The following is a 16,667-nucleotide window of genomic DNA, read 5'->3' as shown; positions in this document are numbered from 1 at the left end:
AGGCCTATAAATGCTCACCTATAAAGGTGCAAGGCTCTGGGACTAGGTGGAGTTTGTTCTGTCCATCCAGCTATCTATCCACCCACCCACTGAATATTCCTTGAGTATCTGACCCAAGCCTATGTGTTCTGAGCACAGTTCATTACTGATTCCTGTGAGTGTCCTACTTTGAGAAAGGAAGTCTGAGCTTGGAACATTCCCCTTAGGATTAGTGCAAAGGCTGTTTTTCTAAAAGCAATTGGTTTTAAAATAAGAAGTGATTACAAGGTGTGGCATTAATGGATGGCTTATGCTCTGGCAGCTCCCATGCCCAAATGAATTTGTGTCAGTGGCACTGAGAATAGGATATGCATTAACAGGGACAGCGTGGAGGTATGTATGCATCAGTGACTGCATGTATAGCTAGTTATGCTTCAGTGCCACTCAGATATGAGCCAGTAAGTCTGTAGAAAAGCATTAGGTCTGTATCACTGAGTTTTCTGAGAACAGGGGGTAGGTTTTAAAAGATGGCTCATAGAGAGCTTGAGATTCATTGGAAAGTCCAAAGTGAGTCACTCTCTTCTGAGAGCTTGCAATAGGGAGTAGGAAACCATGCAGAAACAGATCTGTGGAGACACTGCAGCTGAAGCATACACAGATGGTAAGCTAAAAGCCCAATTATAAACAGCATCTTTTACAACATACACAGTAGGCTGGGTTCTTGGCTAGCAACAAGCCAAAAGTGCCTGTAAGAAAACAGAGTGGAGAAGCCCACCATTAATTACATGCTGTGTAGTAGCTAAGACTGAATGCCCTTTCAAAGGCAGAAAGACACCAGCCCAGAGATCACTCAGCTGACCAGTCTGCTTTGGCCTTGCGTTATCTTCATTTCAAAGCACTCCCTCACAGATGAATCCTCTCCTTTTTAGAAAGAATTAATCTCTTTATCCAATCATGTCTATCTGCCTATTTTGCATTCCAGCCCAGGTACCTAGGATGCAGCCTGTTGCAGGGTCTGATGCAGTTGTACAGGTGGTCCTTTCAGGCACAGCACTGTCTCTACTACACCTCTGGGGCCATTTGCAGCCTTTCTCTTTGTTATGAGAAGCTCTAGAGACTTAGGTTTAGCACAGGATGCTGCCCAGTGTGACACTGTACTGAAGCAGGATATGAGCCATGGGTTTTTGCCTTCACTGCTGTAGCAGCTGCTGAAACAGCTGTCTGCATGCTACAAAGCATCCTCAGACAAATACTTGTCATTAAGTGGAGCACAGTTTAAGAGCAAGATGTATGCAGATTCACAATGTTTGAGTATTTATTTCCTTTAAAATAGTCTTTGAATTTCCTGACATTATTGTTAATCTCAGAGGGGGAGGATCCATGTGCCAGCAGGGCCAGAACAGGGAGGGGATGAGGGAATGCAGTGTCGAGTGCTCCAGTAAATTCCAGCTTAAACAAAATGTGACCAGACAATCTACAGTCTGCAGTCAGTGTCTGTTTAACGACACAGCATAAGATACAGAGCTGGAATACAAAGCACCAATTTTGTTAAGTCCAACCTTGGCAGAAGTGTTTTCATAGCACCCTCGTGGAATCCTTTTATTTGCCCAAAGCTGCGATTTTATCAGATCTGGGATGGGTATTAATTACATACAAAAATAATGATGAAGCAAACAGCAATAAAAGTGCAGTGGTTGCTGGGACTTGGGTGGAATACTTTAACTCACATTAGGGAAAAGCATTTATCAAAAGGTATAATTTTTAAGCAGTCTTTTCTGTTTCAGGACTTGATTATTTTTAAGAATCCTGTTTTAGAGATTCAGAGAAAACTAATCAGCTTTAGTGGTTTGAAATGATGTTCCTGGTGCCCAGTTGCCCTCACCTGGCTGAAGGGAGAAATGCAGGCAAGTGAAAGATCCCGGCAGAAGGGAGAAGTGCAGAGAACGCAGAACATCCCTAACTGAAAGAAAGCCACACAGATCATGGAGCCCAACTCCTGGCTCCCGATAGGGTCGCCCCAATTCAAACGCTACTTTTGAGCCACGGCAAAGGGAGCCTGTCCCCCTGGGACACTGCAGGACGGAGGAGCAGCTCCTCCTGTAGGTTGTTTGGGACTCTGCATGAAACCTTCATGCCAGATGAATTCCAAAAAACATGACGGTCACTAAGGAGTTCTTACTGGTGCTCGTGAGCTCTATGCAGTACCTGAGTATGCCTGGGTGAACAGCAGCCAGGGTGTGACCTTATGAACCTCGGTGGAGGTAGGAATTAACCTGATTCATAATTCTCTTTACATACTTTACTGTAATCTTTGGCAACCAGATGTCGTTCCGAGGAGTTGGCATTCATGCTCAGCCCCTTTAAAACTGTATAGACGTGGATGAACACCTGAACTGAAGTAAACATCTTGGGCTGAAAGGAATGAGCATTACCCAGAAATGAGAAGAGGGCATCCTTGCTGTTGGGAATGTGCAGGGACAGATGCTAGATGGTTAGGCTGTGTTAATTCCACTCCCCATGGCTCCAGAGACCGGTGAGAAGTTGACTCTCTCAGTCCAGCTAACATAAACACTTGAGAAAGCCCAGGGAAGGAGAACTCAGTTCAAAGTCTGCCAAAGGAAATGAAAATACCCAGGAGCTGATATTGGCAGCCTGAATGTTTTCTCATTGAAATTGGTGCAACACTGGCATGACTTACCTGAAGAAGCAAAGTGAGTGGATCAAGCAACCCTATGACACTAATACTTCTCATGCAAGCTCAGATCCATAAGGGTATTTAGAGGGCTTAATTCCCTTCAATTTCATTTCTGAAGGCATCCAAGTACCCTGCTACATAGAGCCAGTTTTGAAACTTGCATAGAAAGAAGCATCTTTCTCACTTTTACCTCCCTGGTCCTTCTCACCAGGTACATCTTTCAGTGCCTACATGGGTGCAAAGGTGCCAGAGTGCTTCCCTGGACCACCAATTGATGCTCATACAGCTGCAGCAAGCCACGTGTAGAAACCAAATCCTCACGGTCTACACATAACTTGTAACTGTCCATGTGCTTCCATTCCACTTGGTGTCTCCCTTTAGTCTCAAATCAGGGCTGGATCTCCAGTATTGCTCTCTCGGGGTATGACTATTTGTTATTTGCATCATAGAAGTACCCCAGAGTTTTAGTTCAGCAGCACAACTCCCTAGTGAGCAGCAATGCACAGAACCACAAAACAAGACTCTCTTTCCCTCTCTTCCAAGCTGCATAGCTTCGCTGTTCTCTCCCCATTCATTTTAAATGTTTAAGAAATTAAAATACTTACTTTGTTTGCGCTGTTTTCTCTTGAAAATAACAAATTTGTTGTCCAACTTAATCCAGTTCACATTATCCATGATTTGACTCACCCTCTCACCAGTGTTGGATTTTGCAGGCACGAGTGAAAAACAAAGCATTACTTCACTGAATTCTAAATAGCATTTTTTAAAGGGATGAATTCAAAATAATGTCAAATAAAAATGCAGTCTTTGTCCTTGGTGCAAACAAAGGAGATGGGGGAGAATTTAAGAGCACTGTACAATACTTCTAATTCTTCTGTGTGTTCCAGTGGAAAATTCTGGGGAGGGAGGAGAGGTGATTTAAACCTTCATATAGCAAAATCCAACATCTTTATGGCACATTAGACTGACGTGACAGGGAAATCCAGAAGCTTGGCTTCCTTTTCAATTTGTACCAAGTGCAAGCCAGTTTTCAACGATATAAGCTACCCTGAAACACTTTAGTTATTTGCTGCAGCACATGGAAAACACTGCGGCTTGCAACATATATGCCTTAATGTGCCTGATTCACTCCCACTTCTGGACCTTTTCAGTTTTGCCAGATCCTCTGAGATTAAATCTCTGAGAGAAAGTGGTCCAGATCTAATGTGTTTGGCAGTCCCCTCAAATAAAAGCTCCTTTCTCCAAACCCTCTTGGTGTCTTGCTTAATTCTGATCTGGAGACCTAGAGACTAGACTCTCAGCTAGTATAAATGAGTGAAGTATACCACATAACAGCAGCTGAGGATCTGGAAAATTATATCAACCAATAACTTCTTACTTCATGTGGGTTCTACCCAAATAATTCACTAGCCCTCCTGTGGGAGAACAAAGCTCTGTATATTTCCTTTTACGAGCTGTTTTGCACATAAATGCTCTCTGCAGTCCCAGTACATCTCCACCAAAACCAGTGAGAGCAAGTTTGCAAAATGTGCTTGTAACTTATTTTTAAACCCTTTCAAAATCACGGAGGAATGTTCATCAGATTACAGATCCCCAACACAAAATAACTGTGGCATGTGCCAGCATTTGCTAAAAGCAGACACTGAGATAACGTTTCATCCTTTTATTGTGCCTGCGTGGGATGAGGAGGACATCCTGGACTTACCAGGCTCTGGGGTGGCTGCATGAGGATGGACGTGCCATCTAGTGGCTGCTCGTCCCCATGGTGCTCTGAGCACAAAAGTGCAGTTTGGAGTGTCTGGGAAGTGGAAAATTCCACGTAGCAGATTCTTATTTAAAAAAAAATAATTCTCAAGTTGTCTGTTGTTCCCACAGAGCACCGAAATGGACTGTCTTTGCACCAGGCTGGATGGTGAGTGGGACTGGCCACAGCCACTCTCTGAAATACTCTGCTGATTGAGGGTTTGTCCAGAGTCCCTTGCACTGACCCAGGAAAAGGGATTCCTGACACTTCCCCTAGGCAGAAATTTCTCCTTCCAGAAGCTTCTCTCCCTCCTCTGCTCACAAGGTTTTCCCTTCCTCACCAATTACTCTCTCCCTGTCCCTTTTCGTCCCCAGCACAAGGGTGCTGCAGGAGTGGGAGCACAACAGATGAGACTCTGGAGTGCCTCCGAACCACTCTTTAACTCCCCTCCTCATGCCAAAAACTGACTGAGTCTGCTATGAAAGGGATGTTAGATGTGGGAAAGCAATTTGCAACCCTCAGGATCCTGCCTGCCACCAGCAGAGGTTCCCCAGTGAGAAGAAGAAGGCAGAGAGGCATACTCCACACTGTCTCAAGACTCCCTCCACCAAGCCAGCACTGAGCGATCCCATACATCAGGCTATATCAAATGCAACCACAGAGGAGGCTTTCCCTTATCTTTCAGGACAATTACCAAGTTATATATCACTTGAGCAGTCTGGGAACTATGGGGGATTGTGGTTTCTGGTAAAATGGGAAAATCTTTTCATGGTTAGTGCTGGCAATGAAATCTGTATCCCACCTCCATCTGGGCTGAGCAACGGGTGATCATTCTCTGAGAGATGAGCTTCTCTCAATGCCAAAGGGCAAGTAAATAAATAACTATGTGTGAATGTGCATTTCGAGGAAAAACCATGCTTTTTTTCCCTTCTCCTCCCACCCCCCATATTGCCTCAGAGAAGTTACGGGTTTTCTCAGGTCCTCAGAGAGGCTAAAAACTGTCCAAGATGTGCTTCAGGAAAGTGATCACTCAAAGTGAATCAGTTTTCAGGGTCTGCTCACCATCTGTGCGCCTTTAGGAGATTGTCACACTTTCGGCTGGCTTCATCCATCTCTCTAATTCCTTGGTTACAGTCAAAACAGTTTTAAAAGGGCTTGGTTCCCACAGTGGGAAAATAATGGGATGCTGCTTGCTAGCATCACTTCACCCAGGAGCAGCTGACACCTCGTGGAAATCTTTGAAAGGCAAACTCCTCTTCTGAGTTAATTCTGGTGATGTAGCTACCACGCAAAGAATTTCTCTGCTCTCTTCTGCTTCTGTTATTGGTAAGGCAATTCGATCGAGAAGGAGATCCTCCTTTCCTGTAAGGATGTGCTGTTTCTACCAAAGTCACAAGCGCCTGCGCCATTGGTTCACCCACCCTCAACGATCTGGACTGATTGATTTTCAGGCAGAAGGAGCTTGATATGATGATCATGACTTTCTGGTCTGGCATGTTTTGAATTATTATTCTGCCTCTGTTACATTTTTCACATAAGTGCCCCAAGCCACCGACAGGCTGTTTAGCAATAAAGAAATAATTGTCTCCACAGCAGCTAAGAGGATGCCAACAAAGATGCTGCACAGCTGAGTCATCTTCATGTTGCAATAGCACTGCCCAGCTAGCCACCCTACAAGGTTTAACAGGCCCAGACTTTTCAGCTGGGATAATTCATTTCTTGCAGTCTCTCTCAATAAGCTTCAGTAACTAAAAGGGTGAAAAAATAAAAGATTCCCTTTCATTGCAGAAGACAGTTGATGGTCTCACCACCTAAGGTGCTGACTGTCACAGTATGTGTCTTCATTAAATGTGGCAAGCAGTGAGGAGGCTTGGGAAAAGAAAGAAAAAAGTTCTTTCCTTGTCAGAGAGCTCAGAGAAAGATCTCCCAGCACCAAGTCATTCCTTGCAGACAGCCCAAACTGCTGGCCAGTATCTGGATTTCTGGTGCAGCCGACTACCACTGACAGAGGCCACACTGCTGGAAATCTTTGCATGTCTTTGGAGGTCACCATTATGGGCTTGGGCACTCAGAAGTATTAAGGCAGTTTTGCAGCCTACCATAGATACCATGAGATATAGACTCATCCATCTCACGCCTCATCCAGCTAGTGCATGAAATTAGAGACACAGAGAAAAGAAGTCTGCTGAAAATGTAATGTACTTCTCTGAGGTGCTCAAGAAAGCTTGGGAAGATGAAATGCTGATGGCTTCTCTGATATGCCTTGGAGGAATAAATATGAATACAAATGAATGCTGCCCTACTGCCTTGCTTTCTTTGTGTCTTATGGATCTGTCAGGGTAGAAAAGGACTTGGAAACAGATAACTTTCAAGTTTTTAGGTTCTGTTGTCAATCAACAGAAAAGTAGAAAAAGGAAAATCCAAAATAGCTAGCAGAGATTCAGAAAATCTCTGGAAGTAAAGATTTGGACAAGGAAAGCATGTGGGGGCCATGACAGCTGTTTGACACCCAGGAGCTGCTTTCCTCTGAACATACAGTGATTAGGAGCTACTGTTATTCAGGACTTCAGTCCTGGCTACTTTTTAATGACCAGCACAATGTAACAAGACTACAGTACTGCCTGCTGGCCCATTATTACCAGAACACAAACTCTGGTGTCTGAGCTTTGTGTGAACTGTGGGCGTGTTACTACAAGACGTAGCAAGGTGCTTCTCCCATGCATGAACCTGATGCCACTGAGTGTAGGGAACTGGCTGTGTCCAAACTTGTGCAACACAGAAAGCATTGGTCTGCATGAATCCAAGCCAGGCTGCTACTGTGAGTAATGGAAAGCGTGGTTAGCAAGTCAAACAGGTTACAGAGGGATCTCCGGAATGGAATACACTGAAAGACTTTAAAGGTGCTAAAATGCTCCAGAAATCAGGGAGTCCAACATCAAGAAGAGCTGGAAAAAGGCATATCCCAGAGAGAAAACAGGAAATGCAAAGCAAATGAGAAAGGAAGAGGTCAAATGAGACGTAGTACTGCCCATTGCTGATAGCTGAACATTTTTAGCCTGCTTTATCAAGACAGAAACAAGAAGAAGATAGGGAATGAAGTAAAAGGAAATACGCCAATGGAATGCCCAAAACGACATCTTGCAAATACATGTCCTGGGTAAGTGTCTGATTGTTTTGAATGTTCTTAGCTTCACTAAGCTCACATCATCACTTTGTTAGCTTCACTAAGACTATCTTAGATTGGTTGTACACATATAATCTCTTAGACAGAAACTGTTGACCAAGACCAGGACTGGGAGTGGATCTAGCCATATGCAGCCTCCTTATCTCTGTGTTACAAAGGTGGTTAGAAAGCAAAGTGGTTCACTCTGAAGCTGTGACTCAATAGGAGGGCAACTTGTATGTGTGTGTTTAAGCCTCTTCTTTGTGCAGTAAACAATCAAGTGTATCCAGCCATCTTGAATCTTGTTAAGTTGCTGTTAAACCACCACATAATATCTGTACTATATCAGTAAATATATTCCTGCTCCTTCCTTAGGAGTGAAGTGTACCATGTAGTTGTTTCCTCTGCAATGAATTAGCGTAGTCGTCAGGATGGCAAGTAGGGGTATCAATTGTATCAACAAGATCAAATGGGAAACTTTGTTATTTTTTAAATTCTTTTTGTTTGTTTGTTCGTTTGTTCTGAATAGATTTAGAGACATGGAAGAGGGTAGACTGGAATGAGGAAATTCTGTTTCTCCAGGACAGAAAAATCAGAGCTGCTAGATAAAAACAGAGCTAAGAAATAACATTAAAAGGAGGGCAAAGTGGTATCCAGGATCTCTGTGGGAAAAGACTGTAATGAAACCAACTTAAAAGGGAATTCCAATCAGCTTTACATATAATCTAATCAATAAAAAGCTGCTACAGCTTTTGTCTTAATGATACACGGTGCTAAGGTATACAATATATGCCCAATAAATTCACTAAGATTAAATCATAGTAGAACTATATTCATCAAAAAACTAAAGTCATGAAAACAAACGAACAAAAACACAACAAAACATGTTTGTATCAGAATCCTTTGGGTTTTTACTGTTGCAGATAAGGTTACTGAAGATATAAACGTGAATTAAGGAATAAATGTTTAAAAATTAATAAAATGTAGGATGCAACTTTTATTATTAAACTTCAGTTACATCATATAACTTCATGAAGATCGCATTTTAGTTGTGATTGTAAGCACTGTTAGCTTCACTAAGATTCAAGCTTAGACTGATTGTGCGCTTATAATCCCTTAGGCATGAGCCATAGGAATAGATACAGCTGCACCTCAGCTCCTTATATCCTCAATTCAAGGAGTTTTGTAAGTAAGGGAGTCCACTCCAAACCTCATGACTTAATCTGAGGACCTCCTGTGTGTGCATTTAAGCCTCTTCTCTATTAAGTAGATAATTAAGTGTATCTAGCCATCTTAATTCTCTGTTAAATTACTACATTATGCTAATTAATATAGTCCTGCTTCTCTCCTGTGAGTGAATTATATGGTGTAGCTGTTTCCATTTGTGATACAGCAACTGGGGCTGCTCACAGTGGCCTCAGGGACAGCCTGCTTCATCCTGGCAGCGAAGAGTTCTAAGTGGACATTTACAGCATGGGATTTATGGCTTGGCTCATCACTGTGGCAAGCTGCTAAATAGTCAGGGTATGGTACAAATTGGCTGGAGAAGAGGCACGGAGACAGAGCTCCACAAGCAACATGCAGGAGGTCTTGCTGACTTACAATGTGTGTTGCACAATGGTGGCTGCTACCATAAATGCAGAGGCATGTTGCTCCATTAGATGTGGCATCATGTAAACATTAATTCTGGGGTTCTTCAAATGGCATTCATAAGCACAGCGTTCTTTTCTCTGCAAAATAAGCCACTGCTCTTCTCCATTACTAGAAGAAACGAGTCTGTCCCTCTTCTGCTATTTCAGTTTATCTGGTAAGCACTAAGACAAAGCAAAGGTGGAGTGAGGAGCTGGCTGTTTAAGAACTAAAATATGGTTTTGGCCTTCAAGCAATTTGGATGCTACACTATCACCTGAACCATGACGTACATTCTGGGCTCTAGCTGAAGGCCTGCTGCTTCTGGTGAGTTGGCAGGAAGTCTTTTAGGCTGAGGGGGAACATCAGTGCCTGGCATTAGCCACATACACTCCTTCCTAAATCCTCTTGTCTGGCCTATGGTCTGACATGCCACATTGGCACAAACTTAGGAGACGAAGGAGGGCTTTTGCATGAGCTTCTAGGCCTCCCAGAGCCTCATTTCAATGTGTGCTGAGTGTCTATGGTGATGCAGGGGACGGCTTGTTGCTTCTGGTTGGAATCCTGTTGAGAGCTGAGTGTTACCAGAAGTTGTCACTGCTGATGGATGTTGCCTGTGTGAGAGGAACTTTAGACTCAGCAATGAGGAGCAGCCACACAGCCCCTTGCTGGCAGACTTAGTAAAGAACATAGCTATGAAATTCAGGGCAAAAACTGATGACACAGTGTCTTTTGTTGAGATAAGAAGAAGCTGAGCCCTTTCACCACTTCTTAAACTATTGTTTTATATGTCTTTGCCTTGATCTTCTTCAGGAAGAAGGAAAGCTGGGGGACCTGGTGGCTGCCAGACAACTGTTCGCTAGGAGGTACAGCTCCCTATGGGATTCAGGCAGATCCTGGCCACCGTTTGCTGGAGGTCAGTCCCACATCAGGACATATCTATATTCCTTGTCCATATTAGCAATTCCTGGTATGCAGGGGCATCCCCATTCCTGTCCATCAAGACCACTCAGGAAAGCTCTTCAGCAAGGCCTCTGCTTCTGTCTGGAGGGCTGCAATGGAACACAGCACACAGCAATGTTTCCAAGCCTCACTGTGATCTTTTTCCTAGGCATAGGCCCCACTGTTCCCCTGCATGCAGTATGGCAGCCAGGAGCGTGGCTGCAAAACATCAAAGTTAATTAGCATCCAAAAGCAAATAAATCAATCAATGCATTCCCAGCCCCCTTAGAAAATCTCATTATTGGGAACCAACCCAGGCAGGGACTCCCAGGAAGAACTACAGAGGAAGAGATTCTCTAAAGCTATAATTTTTAAGGTTGTACCAGTTGGAGAATAATTATAACCAGCAAAATGATGTTCACATCTCACATTAATATAGAGTAATGACTGCATGCCTGTAGCCAGCTAACCACAGAACTGAGAAGAGACTGTCAACTCTTCTGTCCTGCCATAATACAAAGCATCTTGGAAATGCTAACAGCCGCTGCACGCCAGCCTCTTGTCATCCTTCCTTCTTAAAGACACAGACTGAGCAGAACAAGAGACGCTTCAGCCTCCCAAGTATCACTTGTATGGAAAACATCATCCTTCATGAATTTGCTTTGCTGGCCAAACTGAAAACTAACATTTTATGATTTTCAGTGGAGCAGAATTTGAAGATCATTTCAGACACTATAAACACTTTATTCAGAAAAAAAATTACTGCTTCCAGTTTTTGGGAAATGTATGCAATCTAGGAAAGGAGTGTAACCCTGAAAGGAATCCCTACTCAAGGGACTATCCTGTTGTGCAGCCTGATACCATGCAGGAGAGCTCAAGGGGCCTTTGCACTACTCACAGTTTATGGGGTAAGTTGATTGACTCGTAGCTTGTTTTTAGGTGTGTACTCAGTTGGCCCTCGGCTGTGTAACCAGGTGTCAGCTATCAGTTCTTTCAGTTAATTCCTCTTAATGAGGGGACAGTGCTATAAGTACTGTTGCTCATTAAATACCTGAGCAAGGCCTTGTGTGTAAGGCTGGGCCAAAGGAGGAAATGAGGGAAGAAGTGGAATGAGCGTACAGGTTCCTGCAGGGCAGTGTTTCAGTGGTAGTTTGGTCTGCTTATGCATCAGCAGCAAGTTTCTCATGTGGGATTTTGAAAGGTTCCCTTTCATTCTGTCTCTTTTCTGTTGCACTTTTAAGGCCATCAGGAAGATTCAGTGCTGCAATGGCTACTGGTGCTACTTAATAACAAAATGATAGGAGTACTGACCAGAGCCAAGTACTGAAGAAGTTAAGGGGTGTTGTTGGCAGAGACTGTGGCAAAGTGTATGAAGTAAGTGAAAATTGTGAGGCTTTCTGGGAGACCACAGTACCAGCACTGGGCTTTTAACAGACAGGAGAAAATCCAGCTGCCAAACTATATGAACAGCATAAGTGTGAGGATTTGGGGAAAAAAAAAAAAAAAAAAGCCAATCAGAAATGACAGGCACAGTACAAATGAATTCAACTTCAGCCAGGAGGAGGGATACAGGGGAGCCAGATACAGAGGAAATTCTTATAAGATCATCTGGGAACATGAAATTGTCCTTTCCTCCTCGAAAAATGCTGATTGCTGGCTGGCCATCTTCTTTACCACCTGGTAAGTAGAAGCTGGGACATCATCATGTGCCCCTTGTCGTCTAGAGACATGAACCATAGCCAGAGAGAAGGCCAACCAGCATGGGAGTGTCCCGCTTGGCAGGCATCAATGGCATTCTCTGGACCATCAATAGGGATTAACAGTAGAGGCGTTCATGCTGCACTGAGGGGAGACAGCTTCTGCACTTTGCTTCAATCCCTTTGCACCCTCCAAACAGCCCAGACTTGCCACTTGCCCAAAGCTGTCACCACCAGCAGAGGGAGGGGGTAGCTTGCTCCTGTCCCACTCCACTGGCCCTCCCTGACAGGCCAAGGGAAGAGAACTGAGAGTGGAGAAGTGTCCTGAGAAATTGTATTCTCACTCTCCAGTTACTCGGAGGCCGCTCCCAGGGTCTGTCAGCAGCTGATATATTTAGGATAATCCTGACAATCTGTTGCCTAGTCCAGGGCTGAGACGCAGAACTGAGAAGGTGTTATCAGCTGCCAGAGGGAGCCTCACTTTTGCTTGGGTTGGTGGCAGTGACGCAGGGACACTGGCTCTAACTCATAGGAAAGAAAACCCAGTTGCTTTGCAGGAAGGTTTCTGGGTGTCCTATGTGTTCATGGTGCTAGGCAATAGGCAGTGATTCTCATTTATCTTCCAGGAAACTCAGAAAGCCTGGCAACTGCCCCAACACCATCTCACTCCAGCTGAGAACTGAGGGATTTTGCTGCAAGATCCATCAGAAACCTGATTGAGCTTTCCAAGCCTGTTGCTCCCTTGAGGGAGGGGAAGCAAGGAGGGAGGCTTGTGTTGATTAATATTAGAAGAAACACCCCTGAAAAAATGATAGATCATGGCTTGGTAACTCCAGAGTCTTTTCTTGTTTCTTTCTTTGATGGGAGGAGGGGGAACTGGAAACAAAAGGCCTAGGAAGGGGGGAATGGAGGGAGGGGTGTGTTTTGAAATCTGCTTCCTTTTGGCCACGCTTGAACTTCCAAGAGCCTGGCTTTGACTGACATCCCTAGGAAATGGGAGAGAATACTCCATGCTGAGCCGGAGCTCTGCCCAGCAGAGGAAGGAGGAGGCATTTGGCTCTGAGGAGCTGAAAAAGATGCCTTCAATGCCTCTGTTATTTGGCATCACAGAGGTGTGCTTGGGTTTTCTGTGGGAGCATCCTGCTCCTCCTGGCTTAGAGGGGCTCCTCACCCTGCCTGGGTCAGAGCACCTGGGCTCTGCATCTGCACTCTGCTCTCACAACTTTGTTGGAGCAGACAGGACATATGTTGATGGCTAATGAGAAGGGAATGGAGCAGCCTTTGCAAAACCTGGCTTTGCCCTTCCCTGTGGTGCTGTCTGCTGGCTCAGGAGAGGCCACAGACAACCATGACTGACCTCTGAAGCATTACAGAGAAGTTTGCTTTGGGGGCCTGGGGAGGAAATGTGTTAATAAGGGTATCATGCATGCCATGCAGCTGACCCCCTGCCTGCAGCCCTGGGGAGCTGAGCTCTGTGGACATATGTGGGGCATATGCCAGAACTGAGCATCAGGAAAAAAAATATATAAAAAATGAGAAAACAGTCTTGAAAAGGGAGAGCTGCTTCTTGCATTGCATGGAGTCGGAATGAGGAGGACAGAGGGAGGGGAACAGGGGAGATAATTAAGCTTTAGCATTATCTAGAGCTTGCAAACTACTGTTAAGACTACAGAGGCATTTTGTGGACAATCCCAGACAGAGCAGCTGCTGAGAACTGCACCTGGGTACACCATGCCTCAGGTTGTCTCCAAAGAAGCTGTGGGGATGCCTCCTGGGCAGGCACTGACAGAAAACCCACCAAGTATTTGTCGGTGGGCTTGCAAGTTTAAAAATGCCTTCTTACTTCACGTCCTCACTTCCCTTATCCAAGGCTGAATTCCTGACCTCAGGTTTGCCCTTATGGGCCAATCAAGAACTTATCACTCTTCTCCATTAATGTTAATCTCCTGTGTTGGATTCTAGCTAGAAGCAATCTCCGTTGCAATACCTCAGAGCTTCTAAAGGGCTTTTGCCTTTGGTCAGATTTCCATGTCTAAGCCCAGGATTTCTCGGCAGAGGACTCCTAAGATTCTTCCCAGCAGAAATGCAAGACTTTTGGTGCATGTTGAAAGGTGATGGTTGGTTAGTTTGTATTGCCTTTTCCTAACTAGATGTCTTTTTTTTCCTGGTAGGAGGAAGAGATGGCTTTCATTTACTGGTGATTTGCCATTCCATTATTTTATTTTTATCAGTGGGATACAGGAGGCCAGGCAATTGATTTGCCTACCCAAGTAATTGTTGATGTGCCAGTTTCTGCTGGTGCTTACATGTATAACTGTATAAGCTAGTAAACCATTAGAGCAGAATATGGATAAATCCTTCTAATATAAAGTTACAGATTAGTTTGCACAGTTAGGTGTGCCTAGCCTTCTCAGAGGGGAAGGAAGAGCTTTGTGACCATCCTGCATGGTGTGCACGTGTATGCTTGTCCTTGCATTGGCCTGCAGTGGTGGCCACATCACTTGCATGAAAGAACTTCCACAACCATGGACTACTGCTGCCACTGGCCTCTCACCAGTCTGTCTGTGACCAGAAACCCCACAGCAGCCTACCACCAAACTGGGCCTTGTTGTCTTGGCTCACCTTCTAACTACACCTGTCTGCCAGCACTGCCAAACCTGGGGAGAACCAAAGGGGGGCATTTCCTCTCACAGAGGAGATCAGAGGGTGTGAGTGTTGCCAGTGCTGGTGCTGCTCCTCTCCCCATGGGACTTGCCCATCTGCCGGCTGCAGCTGAGCATGCTGCGTCCTGCCACCCTGCTCCAGTTTCACACACTACTGGTGATGGATGGCAGGCAGGGGAAGCCTGTGAGGCTTCATCTATCCGTGCCTCAGCCCTGCCAGTGCTCTGAAACCCTGCCCTCACTGTTGAGAGACGGTAAGCTTGTGCATGTCCGGATGAGGACTCAACAATGATAGATAATGCCAATAAGCCCCAGAGCTGCCACAGGGAGGGGAGGTTGATTTATCCTCAGCCGGACGGCGGGGCCAAGCGGAAATCCTACGGGAGCTGTGGGGCACACATCAAAACCGCGTGTCACAGCGCCCGCCACACCCGGGGCGCCGGTTCAAAGCCATCACGTGCTGCGGCTGGAGACTGAAGGTGATGCCAGGCTAATGAGCAAATGAAGCAATAAATAACCCGTATGGTCATTACGTACTCCCCCTCTTCGGTGCAGGCCTGCTCCGACCCTGGTGAGCAAGCACTTCTCGCACCCCATTACTCATGCTGAGCCCCTCGGCCGGAGCCCGGAGCAGCTCAGCAAACCATCCATCTTGGCCAAGCACAGCCCTTTCAAGTTCCCCCGCAGCAGCCGCTCTGTTTATTGTTAAGATGAGCACACAGTTTACATGGACTGTTCTTATTTATCCTTGACTTCTACCTTCTAGGTCATTTCTTTGCACGTCCGGCACTTTTCATTGCTGTCTCTACCAAATTTGTATTTATGTCCTGGGCTTTGCTGTCTGAAGCTCCAAGGATGCCAGCAATGGGACTGTGAGGTGAGCTCTTGATAGAGGCTTTTCTAGGCAGGTCTGGGGTCCCTTGGACAAGTTGCTCCTTGGGATGGAGATTCAGGAAGCTGCTGATGGGGGTGGTTTGTGGGACTGCATGAGAAGGAGGGCAGTGGTAAGTGCTGGCTGCTGGGCCCGGTGTACTTTCCAACTGGGGTTGGATGTGCAGTACACAAGAAGGTGGCAGATGGGAGGTGTCTGGAGACAAGGCAATGGCATTTGCCAAGGAACTAGGGAGAGAATTGTTCTGGGTATGGTCTTTCATAATCACATTATTTAAGGTCAAGAGGAGATCAGGTCAAGGATTTAATGTTAAGGATTGTTTTCTTCTCAGGAATGGCCATGAAAAGTACCTCAGTTTGCTACTTCTTCCTATTCATTCTCTCCAAATTTTCTTTCTGGATTCATTACCAGTTTCATCACTTACTTTTTCTTTTGCCTCTTTTTACCTCAGCTCTTTGACCCACAGAACAGCCAAAGGACATTTGCATCTCACTCGTGAAAGGGTTACATGCAGAATGCCTCCTATGGTGCTACCAAAGCAATGTGATGTCTTCACAGCACCAGGAGTGTTCTCGCAGCTTGAAGATGTGTCAGTTCCATGCCAGCCTTTCGTAAAAACACTCAGAAACTGGCAGCATCAAACTCTTCTCTGAATTACACAGCCTGGCATGACCTGCTTGAGCTGCACAGGTCTGCTGCTAGGTGGAGAAGGATCCCAGTGGACTGCAGCAGCAGGAGAAGCTATACCTTTGGAGAAGATTCACCAGGCTGCAGTTACCAGGTGTATCTGTGTTGCAGCTGTCTTTCCACCTTTCCCCTGGCGATCAGAAAGGGTTAAAAAGCCCTGTGATATAGGTTGGTGCTCACACGGAATCTACACCCACCATATATATGTATATGTATATATATCAGGTTTTGGAGGGGAGGTTACACATGTCACTGGCCATAACTCAAACTTTTATTATAATCGTGACCATATGGTTAATGGGACTTAATAAACCACCACTTACCTGGACTCTGTGCGCACAAATCTCTTGCTCTCTTTCTTTTTTAACTCATTTGTCTGGACACACTATGCCAAGCAGCTGCAATTTACAGATCGAAAGCACCAGTTTCAGTGGCCAGCAGCTAGTTAGTTTAGTAAGAAAGCCACATTGCAGCATAGCCTGTGGGGGACAGGAGCTGACCCTCCCAGAGCAGCTATTCTGTGCATCCCATGAATGAGAGCCTGAGAAGGGACCAGGGAGGGGGAACATCAGCCGG

General features: G+C 45.3%; 1 long non-coding RNA gene across 1 annotated transcript; it reads left to right on the top strand.

The window, feature by feature from the left end:
- Positions 1–4,829: 4,829 nt before the first annotated feature.
- Positions 4,830–16,419, top strand: LOC146760715 (uncharacterized). The gene is made up of 5 exons (XR_014947128.1): positions 4,830–7,575; positions 10,024–11,060; positions 12,476–12,675; positions 13,812–15,389; positions 15,856–16,419. It is a non-coding gene; the product is annotated as an uncharacterized LOC146760715 (long non-coding RNA).
- Positions 16,420–16,667: the final 248 nt, after the last annotated feature.

This window comes from Coturnix japonica, chromosome 5 (assembly GCF_054131305.1).
Source record: "Coturnix japonica strain WE chromosome 5, WE-NBRP24, whole genome shotgun sequence".
Lineage (NCBI taxonomy): Eukaryota > Metazoa > Chordata > Aves > Galliformes > Phasianidae > Coturnix > Coturnix japonica.
Note: the sequence above shows the minus strand (reverse complement) of the source record. Positions and strands in the feature narration are given on the sequence as shown.